Genomic DNA, 16,033 nt, shown 5'->3' on the forward strand with positions numbered 1-16,033 from the left:
ATTAAAAGCCAAGGTAATAAATGTAATTTTGCTAAGTGAGGATGTAGTGTATCTGTTGCAAACTGTAATAATTCAGGCCCCTGAAGGTAACATCCTAGCTCTCATTCCATTTGCTGTCAAATTTCTCTATAGATAATGTCTACATCTGCCGCCTTATCTACTCACAAATATTTATGATTTTATTCCATGGAATTTACTTTTCTCCCCTGAACCTGTAAGCCAAATCAAGTGACCTTTTGTGAATCTCAAACCTCTGTGAATTTTAGATAGATTTAATATTCTTGGCCACTGCTTTCTATTCAATCAAACTGAAGAATTCTATAAAGTTAAATATATATAAATATGTGCATATATGTATATATCTATGTCTCTAGCTCATGAATCTTTTAATACCATAGAACATAGGATATAGAAAATTATAAGAGAAATTAAAATATATTGTCAATTTAAAAGTATACCAAAAACATGTTATATGAGAATGGGATAATATAAATTATTGGAATAAGGAGAAGAATCATGAATAGTTTTATAAGGAATGTGGCATGTGTAACAGGCATTAATTATAATTAAGAACTAACACTGAGTATATACAAGTTAGCTGTATCCATAAAAATGTAAATCATTCAGCAATAAACTATGAAGTTATTTTTACTCCATAAGGGTTTTTTCCCTGAAATTTTCAGCCCAAAGTGACTGTGTTTTCTTCATGTGCCATTTATATTATGTGACCAAGTATTTAATTAAAAAAATTTATTCTCCAGTCAAATAATTTGTTGTACACTTCTTGGAGCTGTGGATTGCTTATCTTTTTACTGATTTAAAAATGTAGCACAATCTTGCATCTAATAAAAACCTAATAAACTGGCTGGGCACAGTGGCTCATGCTTGTAATACCAGCACTTTGTAGGGCCAAGGCGAGCAGATCACTTGAGGTCAGGAGTTGGAGACCACCCTGGCCAACATGGTGAAATCCCATCTCTACTAGAAATACAAAAATTAGCCAGGCGTGGTGGCAGGCAGCTGTAATCCCAGCTACTCAGAAGGCTGAGGCAGGAGAATCACTTGAACCCATGAGGCAGAGGTTGCAGTGAGCTGAGATTGCGCCATTGCGCTCCAGCCTGGGTGACAAGAGTGAAACTCTGTCTCAAAAAATGAACAACAACAACAAAACCCTAGTACAATAGGAAAAAAGTGAATATAGAAAAATAATAGAAAATGGTTGCCTTTGTGAGGGTTAGATGTGACCAAAATATTTTAGCAATTGTTTAGAACAAATAGATTAAATGAAAAATATTTCCATTAATATTTTAAACTGTTAAATTCTGTCTAGTTTCATATGGTAGATATGCATTCATTAAGACTTTCAGTTTTAACACTAAACAAAGAATAAGAAAATTATTCTTACATATACCTGATTCAGAAGCCACTGCATTTCATTATTATTATTTTTTTTTATTATTTGAGATGGAATCTTGCTCTGTCACCCAGACTGGAGTACAGTGGTGCGATCTCAGGTCACTGAAAGATCTACCTCCCAGGTTTGAGCGATTCTCCTGCCTCAGCCTCCCAAGTAGCTGAGATTACAGGCATGCACCACCACATCCAGCTAATTTTTTTATTTTTAGTAGAGATGGAGTTTCACCATGTTGGCCAGGCTGGTCTTGAACTCCTAACTTTAAGTGATCCACCTGCCTTGGTCTCGCAGAGTGCTCAGATGACAGGTGTGAGCCATTGAGCCCAGCTGAATTTCATTATTTAGGATGCTGTTGAGTGGAATCATAAGCTCATAAACTTCCCATTAACTCTTTATACAATGTAGTGTTATTTTAACATTATATTGTGTAAAGAACTTACCTTTGTGAATTCCTACCTTGTTCTTTAAGAAATTGGAATGGGTATCTCAGGAAAATTAAATAGAAATTGCAGAAAATAGTATATACCTTATGGGATTGCGGTGGGGATTAAATTATATTTATCTAGGTATTGTAAACACCTAAATACTATAAATTTGAATGCTGATTCTGCTGACTCTATATTGAATTAGTGGAATAAACTCTACCATGGATTCATGAGACAATAATACTGGTATATTACTGAATAAAATAGCCCCAGTTTTGTTTTTAAATAAAAAATGTTGATCAATTTTTGAAATAAAATATAGTTTAATCACAATAAACATTTGGCCCCCATCTGCCATGAACCATCATTCACATTGTTAAAATGTTCACTTAGTTTTATTTTTTAATGACTTAATTTTTTTAGTTTTCATTTTTGTGGGTACACAATAGGTATATATATTTATGGCGTACATGAAATGTTTTGATACAGACATACAATGTGAAATAATCACATCATGGAGAATGGTGTATTCACCCCCTCAAGCCTTTATCCTTCATGTTACAAACAGTCCAATTGTACTTTTTTAGTTATTTTAAAATGTACAATTAAGTTATTATTGACTGTAGTCATCCTGTTGTGCTATCAGATAGTAGGTCTTACTCTTTCTAACATTTAATTTAATATTATTGGTGCTGTTAACAAAGTATATTCATGAAGATTTTGGAATTTTTCTTCCCTTTACAGGCTGCAAAAAAAAATATCAAACAAGGTTATCTAAAGAGTAATAGAAGAATGAGCGTTGAGAGCATAAGTGTCTCACCTGGTCAAAATTATTCAAGTATGAATGCCATTTTTGCCCCTAAGGGAACTGCTGGTTTTCTTTAGAAATTAAATATACCAGATCAGTAATGACCTGGGAATGTAGGATGCCAAATTGGTTACTATTAACTTGCATCATGTAGTGATGCAGTTGACGTGACATTCATGTACACATACATCAAAATTCACACGTTCCTGTTTAGTTTTCAGTAACAGCAGTTTTCATGTAATGTCCTTCAAAGTCTGAGCCTGTGAATGAAATAAATGGATAAAAAATGAATAATAGTCACATTGCCTCAGAATTTTCAAGAGCAAATTTTAGCTCTATAGAAAAAAAAAATCTCACTTTATCAACAGATAACATTTCTCAGTGTATTCCATTGTTATCTATAGACATTTATAAAGCTTTTTTAAAAATTGACAATATTAGTACTTTATAACTCATGATGATAAAGCAAAAAAAAGGTTTTATCTTAAGTTTATAGCTTAAGGAATAGGGAAAGTTCCAGTTTGTTTCATAAAATTTGTAAAATTATAGAAAATACATTTAGGAACAGAATAATTATTTTTTAAATACTTTGAAATTTACAAATCAACAATAAAAATGTCTAAGGGAATATTAGCAAAAGATGAATAAGCAGTTAAAACTAAATGAAATACAGTTGGTTAAGGAAGACATCATTCAAGAATTAAAAATTCAGACATATCTATCCTGTTATATTGACAAAGTTGAAATACTTGCCAAGGTATATTGGAAGCATGAGTGTAAGGGAACAAAGCCATCATTGTCTATGGAGTAACACAAGCCGAGACTCTTAAGATTAATTTGGCATTATCTTTCAAAATTAAAAGTATGATTACATATTTACATAGCAATTCTACTTCAAGGAGTTTGCCCTTCATTTATGTTTTTAAATAAGTAAAGGTTTAGATGGACATGGGTTTTCTTTGTAGCTAGGTAATAGGAAAATAGGCAATCTAAATGGACATAACCTTGTGGTAGTCCATGCCCATGGCCTTTATACTACAGATTTAAGCTAGAGATGAATTTATATAAACAGATGTTGAAATGTGATCATTATATAGTATTAATTGCACAAAAGTAGAACATATATATGTGCATATGTACACATACATGCACATACATATGTTCATATGTGTTCTAGTTTATTATATATATTTCAAATTGCTCTATTTGCATGAAAACACTATAAATAAATACATACATAATAAATAAACAAAAAATATATGTTTGTGCCAAAAAGCACAGAACATTCCTGTTTAGTCTCATACCACCCATTTTATAGCTTTATAGACAGGAAGGAAGTAGAATTTAGTGGTAGTTGAATTTTTATCTATGTATTCGGGCAGTGGGGCTGGTAGTACATGAGTGTATTTTTGCTAATTTGTATGTTATTTCACTTCAGTAATTGATAAACTCTGTGTGTGTGTGTGTGTGTGTGTGCATGTGTGTTTGTGTGTGTATACATATATGGGTGGTGGCTATAAATGTATTTCTGGGTGGCTTATAAAAAGCAGAAATTTGTTTCTCCTAGTTCTAGAGGCTGGTCAGTCCAAAAGTCACCAGCATTTTAGGTATCTGGTGAGCCTGCTTCCTCAGTGACGTTCATCTTATTTGATGAGTCCTTACATGGTGGAGAGGAAAGGGAGATTTCAAGGTTCTCTTTTGTAAGGCCACTAATTCCATTAATGAGAGCTCCAGCCTCATGACCTAGTCACCTCCCAAAAAGCTCCAAAGCCATCTCCTCATATTATCATCATTTTGGGTGTTAGAATTTCAACATATGAATTTTGGGTGGATGCAAACATTCTTTCAATAATGGTGATTATACTATCCTACGTTAACATTTTATTCTTTTCAAAGCATTTGTTCACTTGTATGTATGCATTTATTTATCTTTGTAGCGAATGAAGGATAAAAATATCTTTTGGAGTAATATCTTGACATACTCTCCAGCGGCTTAGGGTGTCCCATCAGTATTGACTCCTTGGGTTGAAGCAATTTGATCCTCTCAAAACTCAAATTAAAGTGAGAATTATCTCTTTTCCCTTATTTCCTTCACCAGAAATAGCTATTTCATTTTGTAAAACAACTGGAAGGTAACTGAAAACTTTCAGCAGTGTTAAATCACTGTCAGAAGAAAAAAAAAATGTTTAAAAGTTGGAAATACCTCAAGGAAAGTCATTTTTTTTTGAAGAAAAAAAGGAAGAAAGAAAGAGAGAAAGAAAAAAAAAGAATGAAGAAGAGGAAGAAAAAGGAAGAAAAAGAGGGAGAGAGAATGGGAGTATTGCTCTTTTGCCCAGGCTAGAATGCGGTCTAAAAATGGGAATTGAAAACCTCTTTCATGCCAATAATTGTGCTTAACAAGGGAGACAGGAAGGAATCAGGGAAGAAAATAACAAACAAGCAGCCAACCAATATTTCATTTAAACCTATGAAATGCTATACAATTATTGAGGAGTGATTTACTTCCAATTATGTTGTCACTTTTGAAATAGATGTGATATGGTACTGATAAGAATGTATGTTTTGTGTATTTGAAGTGGAGAGTTCTATAAATGTTTATTAAGTTTACTTGTTCCGAGTCTGAGTTCAAGTCCTGGATATCCTTGTTAATTTTCTATCTCTTTGATCAGTCTAGTATTGACAATGTGGTGTTACAGTCTCCCACTATTATTGTGTGGGAGGCTAAGTCTCTTTATAAGTCATTAAGAACTTGTCTTATGTATCTGGGTGCTCCTGTATTGGGTACTTGTATATATAGGATCTTCTTGTTGCATTGATCCTTTTACCATTATATAATGTCCTTCTTTGCCTCTTTTGATCTTTGTTGCTTTAAAGTCTATTTTATCAGAGGTGAGAATTGCAACTCCTGCTTTTTATTTATTTATTTATTTATGTTTGCTCTCCATTTGGTTGGTAAATCTTCCTCCGTCCCTTTGTTTTTTGTTTGTTTGTTTGTTTGTTTTTTTGAGACGGAGTTTCGCTCTTATTACCCAGGCTGGAGTGCAATGGTGCGATCTCGGCTCACTGCAACCTCTGTTTCCTAGGTTCAAGCAATTCTCCTGCCTCAGCCTCCCGAGTAGCTGGGACTACAGGCGTGTGCCACCATGCCCAGCTAAGTTTTGTATTTTTAGTAGAGATGGAGTTTCACCTTGTTGACCAGGATGGTCTCGATCTCTTGACCTCGTGATCCACCTGTTTTGGCCTCCCAAAGTGCTGGGATTATAGGCGTGAGCCACTGCGCCTGGCCCGGCCCTTTGTTTTGAGTCTTTGTGTATCGTTGCATGTGAGATGGGTCTGGATACAGCATATCGATGGGTTTTGGCTTTTTCTCCAGTTAATAATATATATGAGTTTAATGCTGCCATTTGATGGTAGCCGGATATATTTTTGGAAAGGCTGATACTGGTTGCTCCTTTATATGTATAGTGCTTCTTTCAGAAGCTCCTGCAAAGCAGGCCTGGTGATGGTGAAATCTCTAAGTACTTGCTTGTTTGCAAAAAATTTTATTTTTCCTTCACTTGTGAAGCTCGGTTTGGCTGGATATGAAATTCTGGGTTGAAAGTTATTTTCTTTAAGGATGTTGAATATTGGCCCCCACTCTTTTCTGGCTTGTAGGGTTTCTGCTGAGAGATCTGCTATAAGTCTGATAGGCTTCCCTTTGTGGGTAACCTGACCTTTCTCTCTGGCTGCTCTTAATATTTTCTCCTTCATTTCAACCCTAATGAATCTGGCGATTATGTGCCTTGGGGCTGGTCTTCTTGAGGAATATCTTTGTGGTGTTCTCTGTATTACCTGGAGTTGAATATTGTCCTGTCTACTAGGTTGGGAAAGTTTTCCTGAATAATCTCCTGAAGAGTATTTTCCAACTTGGATTCATTCTCTTCGTCACATTCAGGTACACCTATCAAACGTAGATTAGGTCTTTTCACATAGTCCCATATTTCTTGGAGACTTTGCTCATTCTTTTTTATCCTTTTTTCTCCAATCTTGACTTCTCGTTTTATTTCGTTAAGTTGGTCTTCGAACTCTGATATCCTTTCTTCTGCTTGACAATTCAACTGTTAAAACTTCTGCATACTTCGTGAAGTTCTTGTGTTGTGTTTTTCAGCTCCATTAATTCGCCTATATTCCTCTCCAAATTGTCTATTCTCGTTAGCATTTCGTCAAACCTTTTTTCAAAGTTCTTAGTTTCTTTGCATTGGGTTAGAACAAGTTCTTTTAATTCACAGAAGTTTCTTATCATCCACCTTCTGAAGCCTACTTCTGTTAATGGAACACACTCGTTCTCCATCAGGGGCTTGTTCCGTTGCTGATGAGGAACTGTGATCCCCTGTAGAGGGAGAGGCATTCTGATTTTGGGTATCCTCAGCCTTTTTACGCTGGTTTCTTCCCATCATTGTAAATTTATCCACCTGTCGTCTTTGTGATTTCAGACTTTCAAATTAGGTTTCTGAGTCGACGTCCAACTTGTTGATTCCCAGTGCCGAAATCTGAGCAATCCACTGCGCCAGCCAAAACAGTGGTGTTAAGATTGATGGTGCTTTTCTGCCTGGGAATTGGCCAAAAGGGGACCCAGGCCCGCTCACTCTGCACCAAGAACTGCCGCACTGAGGCGCCAGCAAAACCGCCGCACCGGCCACAAGAGTCACGCTGGCGACCCGTGGGGCTCCTCCGCTGGGAATCTCCTGGTCCGTGAGCAACAAAAATTCGTCTGAAAGTGTGGCATCCTCTCATTCTCTGCACTTTCACTGGGAGCTACAATCCCGAGCTGCTAGTGGTCAGCCATCTTGGATCTCTCTCCACTTTTTTTTTTTTTCTGAGATGCAGTCTCGCTATGTTCAAGGAAGGTCATTTGATCTGACCAGTGGAAGCAGATTCTGAAGAAAACGGTGAACAAGATCATTAGCAGCAATGCACACAGTCTTTTATTCATTCAACAGATGAACATTTGATGAACACTTACTGATTCTTGGGGACTATAATCCATGGCTAAAGTACAAAGATGAACAAAGACCCCAATTCTTGCTCTCAAGAAAATGATAGTCTGTTAAGAAGAATGTACTGGTAAATAGATACATATAATACTGAGAAGTGTGAAGAATGAAGGAATAAGATGGGCAAAGTAGAGTGCTGACACAAAAGAGAGAGAAATGAAAGCTAGCTGGGCAAGTCAGAACAGGATTCACATGGCACTGTCTTGAGGAGTGCATAGAAATATTCCACAGCCAGCAATTTCCAATTCAATTGAACTATTTCCATGCTTCCTGTTCAACCTAGATTATATTTTCAATCTTGTTTCTCAAAGAAGGAAAAATAAAAGATAAATCATTTATAGTGTATAGTTAAGATAAATGTAGGGTACTCATTAAATTTAGAAGACACTGTCCATACCCTTTCAGCACTCCCATTTTCACTCATGATCTACTTGTGTGCACCTGAGGATTTTCTCTGATGGGTTTGCCACTGTGAGGGAGGCTAAAATGCTGGAATACTGAAGACCCAAGTGACATCCTTGGGGTTAATAATATATGAGAACTGGATTCTAAAACTCTAAACTTTTTACACTTGAATAGGATGCATGAGGCATGTATGTATCATTTGTTAGAAGTCTCCGTGGCGTTGAGTCCCAGTCATCCATAGTCATAACTTGCTCATTAATGGACCCTGTATGTTCCTTTCTTCTCTATTTCACTTCTCTACTTCCCTGTTGATGCCTCCTGTGATCTCCATCATAATCAGCTACATGGACTCAAATTCCTCATTTAAGTCTGATCTTGGGGAATCCAATTTTAGACATTGAGGGATGGATTGGCTGGGAGGGATATGAGAGGGGACGAAGGGGCTTCTATGTTGCTGGTTCAGGAAACAGATGAATAACAGCACCAGTTAGTGAGTATGTACTGCCTTTCAGGGCCTGTGGGGGTGCTTTGTTCAGTACAGATCCTGCCCAGCCAAGCTCTGAAGAATTCATGGAATTTTATTGTAATCGAAACTGCCTGTGGCATTATGAACCTGTATAATAATGCGTAGTGTTTGCTTTAGCACCTTTATTTTGCTAGCTTGTTAGCGTCTCCCATGTGCATTTGCAAGACCTTGGCCACTCTTCAGTGTTTCCTACTCCAATTTGCATCATTGTCCCTGCAGGATGTCTATCACTCAGACATTCTGAAGTTTGGACTGATGCTTGACTTAGCTCTGCAATTGGATGCTTCTCCCAGAGTCTTTCTCACCTCTATCAACTATACTATAGATACCCTAGATGGAGGTTTCCCTCCACGGAAGCAGCAGCTCAACCCCGGGCCCTAGACCACTGTCAACCTCTTCAATGCCACTGTTTGGTGCTTTGCTTGGTGCTTTCAATATGCAGGACGTCACAGCTACTCAACTTATATCCATGAAGCTGCACGGGGAAACTTCCCATCCTCGGTGTTTTACTCTGTCCTCTGCTGTAAAGGAGGCAAAGTAGAGTTGCTGGACCCCAAAGACTGACTTTTAATAAAATAATTATTTAAAATTTATTCATAGATCTTGTATCCCAGGGCACATATTTGACATCAAAATGCGTGATTTGGTGGTAAGTGCAGGTAACAACCATCAAGGTGTACTTGGTGTACTTGGGGCTCCTCCTCCACTCCAAATCTTAGGCCCTATTATTATTTAGTTTGTCCTGTGTATATCTGCAGGATGGTTTTTATGTGACAACACTAGACTTGGCCATTGACATTGTGCTTTTTGCAGCTCCTCAGATTTGATGGCATGAAAGCTAATATGTTGTCTAATTATGGAGAGTTTTAAGTTACTAATTTTGTTTTTATTGGGAGATTCTTAACCCCCTATACAAATTTGATGTAAATAGATACTGAAAGGTAAGGTTAATATTTAACTCCTTTACCCACCAAATACAGCTGAATCTTTGCATTGGACCAGTGAGAATCCGACTTAGTCTGAATCTTAGCTACTGTGCTTTGAGTATAACTCAATGTCAGTGTTGTTACGGAAGTATAAATGATGGTTATTTATGCTTGCATGTTTTCCAGAAAGCTAGACTATTTTATTATATTGGCTTTCTGATAACTTAACTGAAGTTCATAAACTAACAAATAAAAATCTAAAAACAGAGGGGGGCCTAGACAAACTATAATGATTAAAGAATATACTTACTTTGGGGCCGAGCGTGGTGGCTCACGCCTGTAATCCCAGCACTTTGGGAGGCCAAGGTGGGTGGATCACGAGGTCAAGAGATCGAGACCATCCTGGCCAACATGGTGAAACCCGTCTCTACTAAAAGTATAAAAAATTAGCCAGGCGTGGTGGTGCGCACCTATAGTCCCAGCTACTCGGGAGGCTGAGGCAGGAGAATCGCTTGAAATCGGAAAACAGAAGTTGCAGTGAGTCAGGATCATGCCACTGCATTCCAGCCTGGCAATAGAGCAAGACTCTGTCTCAAAAAAAAAAAAAAAGAGTATAGTTACTTTGAAGCCAAGACGAGGTAACGGGGATAACTTAAGACATATTTATTCTTAGAGTGATATATCTTGTCATTATTATATTACAGGTGCACACGGACCATTTATTTTTTCTCTTATGAAGAATTTCAAACATATACAAAAGTAAAAAAGTAATATAATGAATACCATGTACTGCTCCTTCAGCTCTAACCATTATTATGCTTACCATGTGGTTTCCTCTGTATCTACCCACTTCCTATTCTCTGTTTTGAGGCAAATCCCAGAAAGCGTATCACTTCTGCTCTAAACATTTCAGCTTGTATTCCCAAGTAACCCCTTTTTAAACATAAACACAATGCTTCTGTGACATCCAGAATTTTTTTTTTTTTGAGACCCAATCTCTCTCTGTCGCCCAGGCTGGAGTGCAGTGGCATGATCTCGGCTCACTGCAACCTCTGCCTCCCGGGTTTAAGAAATTCTACTGCCTCAGCCTCCTGAGTAGCTGGGACTACAGCCACGTGCTACCACACTTGGATAATTGTTTTATGTTTTTAGTAGAGACAGGGTTTCACCATGTCGGTCAGGCTGGTCTTGAACTCCTGATCTCAAATGATCCGCTCACCTTGGCTTCTCAAAATGCTGGGATTACAGGCATGAGCCACCACCCCCAGCCCCGGGAAAATATTTTCTTAATGTTGTCAAATACAGTTTATATTGCCCAGATTATCCTATGGGACTCCTGTCTTCTCTCTGTTGTCTCTGTTTCCTCCACACCCCACACACTCCTCATCCTCATCCTCCTTCTTCTTACTCTTTATTTTCATTTTTGAAGAAACAGGACCTTTTGTCTAGGTTTGTTGATTATATCCACATGATGTTTTTTAGTGTGTTTCACTGTCTCCTGTGGTGCTGACAAATTAGCAGCTAAGTCTAGAGAGCTACTTATAGTCAGTTTGATTTTGTTCTTTTTTTACTCAAGATGATTGTATAGAAAGTGTTGTGTACTTTCATCAAAAGGTATATAATGTTTGATATTGGCAGCCATCAATGATCATGGTCTTGATTAATTATTTCATTATAGGTTGCAAATCAATGATATACTGTTATCTCTTCTTCATTTGTCAGGAGAAGTAGTTCTATAAAGAGAACTATTTACAGGTGCCCACCACCACGCTGAACAAATTTTTTGTATTTTTAGTTGAGATGGGGTTTCATCCTGTTGGTCAGGCCATTCTTGAACTCCTGAACTCAGGTGATCCACCCGCCTCTGCTTCCTAAAGTGCTGGGATTACAGACATGAGCCACAGCACCTGGCTTATAAAGAGGACTCTGCATTTCTATTTGATTGTCTTGTAGTACAATTCATACAAAACAGAGTAAATGCTTTATTTTCTCTCCCAAAAGAACAATTTTCAAAATAATGAATTACTTCTCTAGTCTCTTCTGAAAGTTACCAATGAATTTTTTTTTTTTTTTTTAAGATGGAATCTCATTCAGTTGCCAGGCTGGAGTACAGTGGTGTGATCTTAGCTCACTGCAACTTCCACCTTTCAGGTTCAAGTGATTCTCCTGCCTTAGCTTCCCGAGTAGCTGGGGCTACAGGCTCATTCAATCACACCCACCTAATTTTTGTACTTTTAGTAGAGAGAGGGTTTCACCATGTTGGCCACGATAGTCTTGATCTCTTTACCTCGTGATCTGCCTGCCTCGGCCTCCCAAACTGCTGAGATTACAGGTGTGAGCCACTGCATCCAGCACCAGTGAATATTTTATTTATTTTTCATCATCCATTTGTTTTGGTATCACTACAAATGCATGAACTTAAATACGTTTAAATCTAACCGAGGTAGTCAATCTTCTGTATTATTATCTTTATTGTCCTCATATTTTTCTACATTTATGTCATGGAAGCCTGCTTTACATTGCCCTCCTGAGTCCTTTCTATATGACACTAATACACTTTGATTGACCACAACGTCTATTGTAAATCACCAACGGGCGTTCCTGAGGTATGGATATAACATATCTTTCTGGATTATTTATTCATTCAGAAAATTTATTTAGTAACTAACATTTAGTAGGAGTTAACAAGGAAGTAGTAAAGCAGCAAACACTCCTCATTTCAATATTTGGACTAATATGATCCATCAAAAACAGTAGTTATTGATAACTTATTATGTGGTTAGCACACTCAAAATTGTATGCAGAGAAAAGAGATGAGAGATTAGACCTCCTCCTAACTGTAACAAATTTTCAGTCTGAGCACAGATTTTGCTTCTGCAAATTTGGATGCCTAGCATTGGCATCATCAAGACTTTCTTTCTTTTTTCTTTTTCTTTTTTCTTTTTTTTTTTTTTTTTGAGACGTTGTTTCACTCTGTCACTCAGGTTGGAGTGCAATGGCGCGGTCTGGGCTCACCACAACCTCCACCTCCCAGGTTCAAGCAATTCTCTGCCTCAGCCTCCCAAGTAGCTGGGATTATAGGCACCCGCCACCATGCCTGCCTAATTTTTGTATTTTTTTAAATTGTATTTTAGGTTTTGGGGTACATGTGAAGAACATGCAAGATTGTTGCATAGGTGCATACGTGGCAGTGTGATTTGCTGCCTTCCTCCCCTTCACCTATATGTGGCATTTCTCCCCATGCTATCCCTCCCCAACTCCCCACCCCCCACTGTCCCTCCCCTATTTCCCCCCAACAGACCCCAGTGTGTGATGCTCCCCTCCCTGTGTCCATGTGTTCTTATTGTTCAACACCCGCCTATGAGTGAGAACATGTGGTGTTTGATTTTGTGTTCTTGTGTCAGTTTGCTGAGAATGATGGTTTCCAGGTTCATCCATGTCCCTACAAAGGATGCGAGCTCATCGTTTTTGATGGCTGCATAATATTCCATGGTGTATATGTGCCACATTTTCCCTGTCCAGTCTATCATCGACGGGCATTTGTGTTGGTTCCAGGTCTTTGCTATTGTAAACTGTGCTGCAATGAACATTCATGTGCATGTGTCCTTATAGTAGAACAATTTATAATCCTTTGGATATATTAATACAGACGGGATTTCACCATCTTGGCCAGGCTAGTGTTGAACTCCTAACCTCCTGATCCACCTGCCTCAGCCTCCCAAAGTGCTGGGATTAGACGTATGAGCCACCGCACCCAGCCTCATCAAGACTTTCATAGCTATGGAACCATCAGATATAAAATAATCTTAATATGCAATCTCAACCTGTTCTTCCTCTTGCAATTTAGGTTACATTAATTTATTGCATTCATTTTTGGATAAGGAAGACAGAATCATAGTTCTTGCAGTCTATTATTATAATATTTTATTATCCTTATCTTTACCTCCTTCCAATTTTTATATCTTAAGGTAATTCATTTGTGTGCATGTGAACTGTCTTCACTTTTGTCTTTTTTTTTTTTCTTTTTATGGAGAATGGTGTCTCACTATATTGCCCAGGCAGGTCTCGAACTCCTGGGCTCAAGGTATCCTCCCACCTCTGCCTCCCTAAGAGTTGGGATTACAGGTGTGAGCCATCGCGTCCAGCCTGTCTTCAATTTTGAGACAATTTTATTATGAAACTCCAACTACAATACACACATATGCATAAATGTATGTATATGTGGAATGTGTGTTTATGTGTTTATGTATGCAAATATGTAAATTTCATTGAATAGAGTGGTATGATTGTCTTTGGCCTCTTAGATTCTGTATATTAGCATATGTTCTAGGGCTCCTGATGCTTCTGGCGGGCACAAGGTATTTTCAGAGGTTGTGTAGATCCGGGAAGGACAGTTATTGGGTCACATCTCACATCATCACTGTTTCTTTCTTGCCCCTGTCTTACAGTAGCATCCTTCATGGTATTGTGTGAAGGCTTCATTGTTTTGAATTCATTTTGTCCTCTAGTGCTTCTTTCCATGCTGACAAAACCGTAGTGGAACTGATGCCCTGGCTTGTACTGCAGGAATATTGCCTCCAAGCATATCAAGTACAGGAAGCTAAATCCTATATATTATTAAGCCAGATCAGTAACATGTACTCAACAATGTTGTGAGACATATTTTGTTTTAATAAAATGATGACGTTACAAATTCTTCAACCTTCCTATACGTGTGGAGGTGTGTGTGAATGTCTATATTATTCTGCCCCATGTCTCCTGGATAGTGTTTGTCTACAAGGAACCAAGCTCAGCTTCCCCTAGTGTTAAGACATTTTACTTCGTGCTTGGTATAGTGTAGTGCTACTCAAACTTGAGTAATAAGCAGGCCAATTTAACAAAATAAAAAGTCCTATGCTTAACCAATGGTGATTAAAGTTATTTTTATTAAAAGTTACTTATATAAGCACAAATATAAAACAAAGGACGGTCTCATTATGGTTAAAGGGCATATAGATCTACAACACCAAATAATATTTTCAAATCAAATAAAACAGTAGTACAGAAAAGCAATAAAATTCAAATGCACAACGTTAATGTGCCTGCCAATGTTGTCTTGGATAAATTAAATGGTCTTTTGTAATGTGAATAAAGTACTAGCTGCAATAATGCAGGTTATTTTATTTTTTAGCATTTTTCAATATATGTTTTGAAGACAATTTTACTGCTTTTCTTTATTCAGATCTTTGCAAAAAACTCATGTATACACTATAATCATGTTTTTTTTTTTTTTTGCCATTATGTAGTCCTATGCTTTTGTGCCATTAGCCTTCCCCAGCTAGAAATATATAATATTCTATTATTATATGCTGTTGTCATTTTCCACAGTCAAAAGTACAAATTATTAAGTTTAGGAAACTGAAGATTCAGTCTAAAACATGTTGTTCAGATGAAATTATCCATAAGAAATAAAAGTTGTGTTCTTATAACTGGAAAAAGAACTTAACACAAGTATCATATGCGCAAATCTGAGATGGCTTAGTTCTTGCTATCATTATGAGGGCACAAATGGCAATCAGATGAGCTTTAACAGCTGAGAAAATGTTAGACCCAGATGTATATGGGCCTGGAAATCACATAGCAGTAAATGTGTACCTTCAAATAGCTCAAAAGCAGCTGATAATAACTACTTGAGATAATAAATCACATTATCTCAGTGATAAAGACAGTATAACATAGTGTTTTTTATTTTGAAAAGGAACAATGATTACTTTCTTTACAGAATGCTCATTAAAATATACAGATGATTGAAAAAACAATATTAATAAAAAGCAGTAATTTGTTTAGTGGGATTATGAACATTAATTTTTTAATTAAAATTTCCTTCAATAGTTAAAAAAGATTTATTGAGTTTCTGTGAGTCAAGTATTCTCCTAAAGGCTCTGCATTATTAGAATTTTTAAATGTATTTAACAATGAGTGTGTATTAAACCTAAAACAAAATGTATGATTCGGATTTAAAAAAAAATAGCAGTGGGAGTAATTGAATGCTGAGGCTAAATATAATGGGTGAATCAACCATATTATAAAAAAACTTTTAAGTGGATATTATATTCCAGGTACTCTTTCATACTTCAACTGTTTATAAAGTCAAATATTTCCTTAGAGAACCTTGACTAATACAGGAAGTAAATGAATACTTGCCTATATAGACAAAATAAAACAATAACTACAAAAGCCAGAAACCAAGCTAGACCAAAACAAAACAAAAACAGAAAATTGTGATGACATAACTTATCTTTCAATAGGATTTTCTCAGAATGAGAGGCAGTATCTATTTCATTCTTCCATGATCTATAGTTTCCAAAATTTGTATAAACAACGTATGTAATTTTACAAGGGAAAAATACTATTCAACAAATACATTGAATGGTATCATGCAGTACCTCATTTAAATTGATCTTTTTTTTTTTAGCAAATGGTGCAATAAAATAATCATGTTTACCTTCTTCACATA

General features: G+C 36.9%; 1 protein-coding gene across 11 annotated transcripts in view; it reads left to right on the top strand.

The window, feature by feature from the left end:
• The window catches only part of DMD (dystrophin), a 2,277,745-nt gene that overhangs the window by 378,632 nt on the left and 1,883,080 nt on the right, over nucleotides 1-16,033 (top strand). The gene's annotated exons all lie outside the window — the stretch shown is intronic.

This window comes from Aotus nancymaae, unplaced genomic scaffold (assembly GCF_030222135.1).
Source record: "Aotus nancymaae isolate 86718 unplaced genomic scaffold, 86718_ANA_hifiasm-v0.15.2.pri h1tg000058l, whole genome shotgun sequence".
In the NCBI taxonomy this organism is placed as follows: Eukaryota; Metazoa; Chordata; class Mammalia; order Primates; family Aotidae; genus Aotus; species Aotus nancymaae.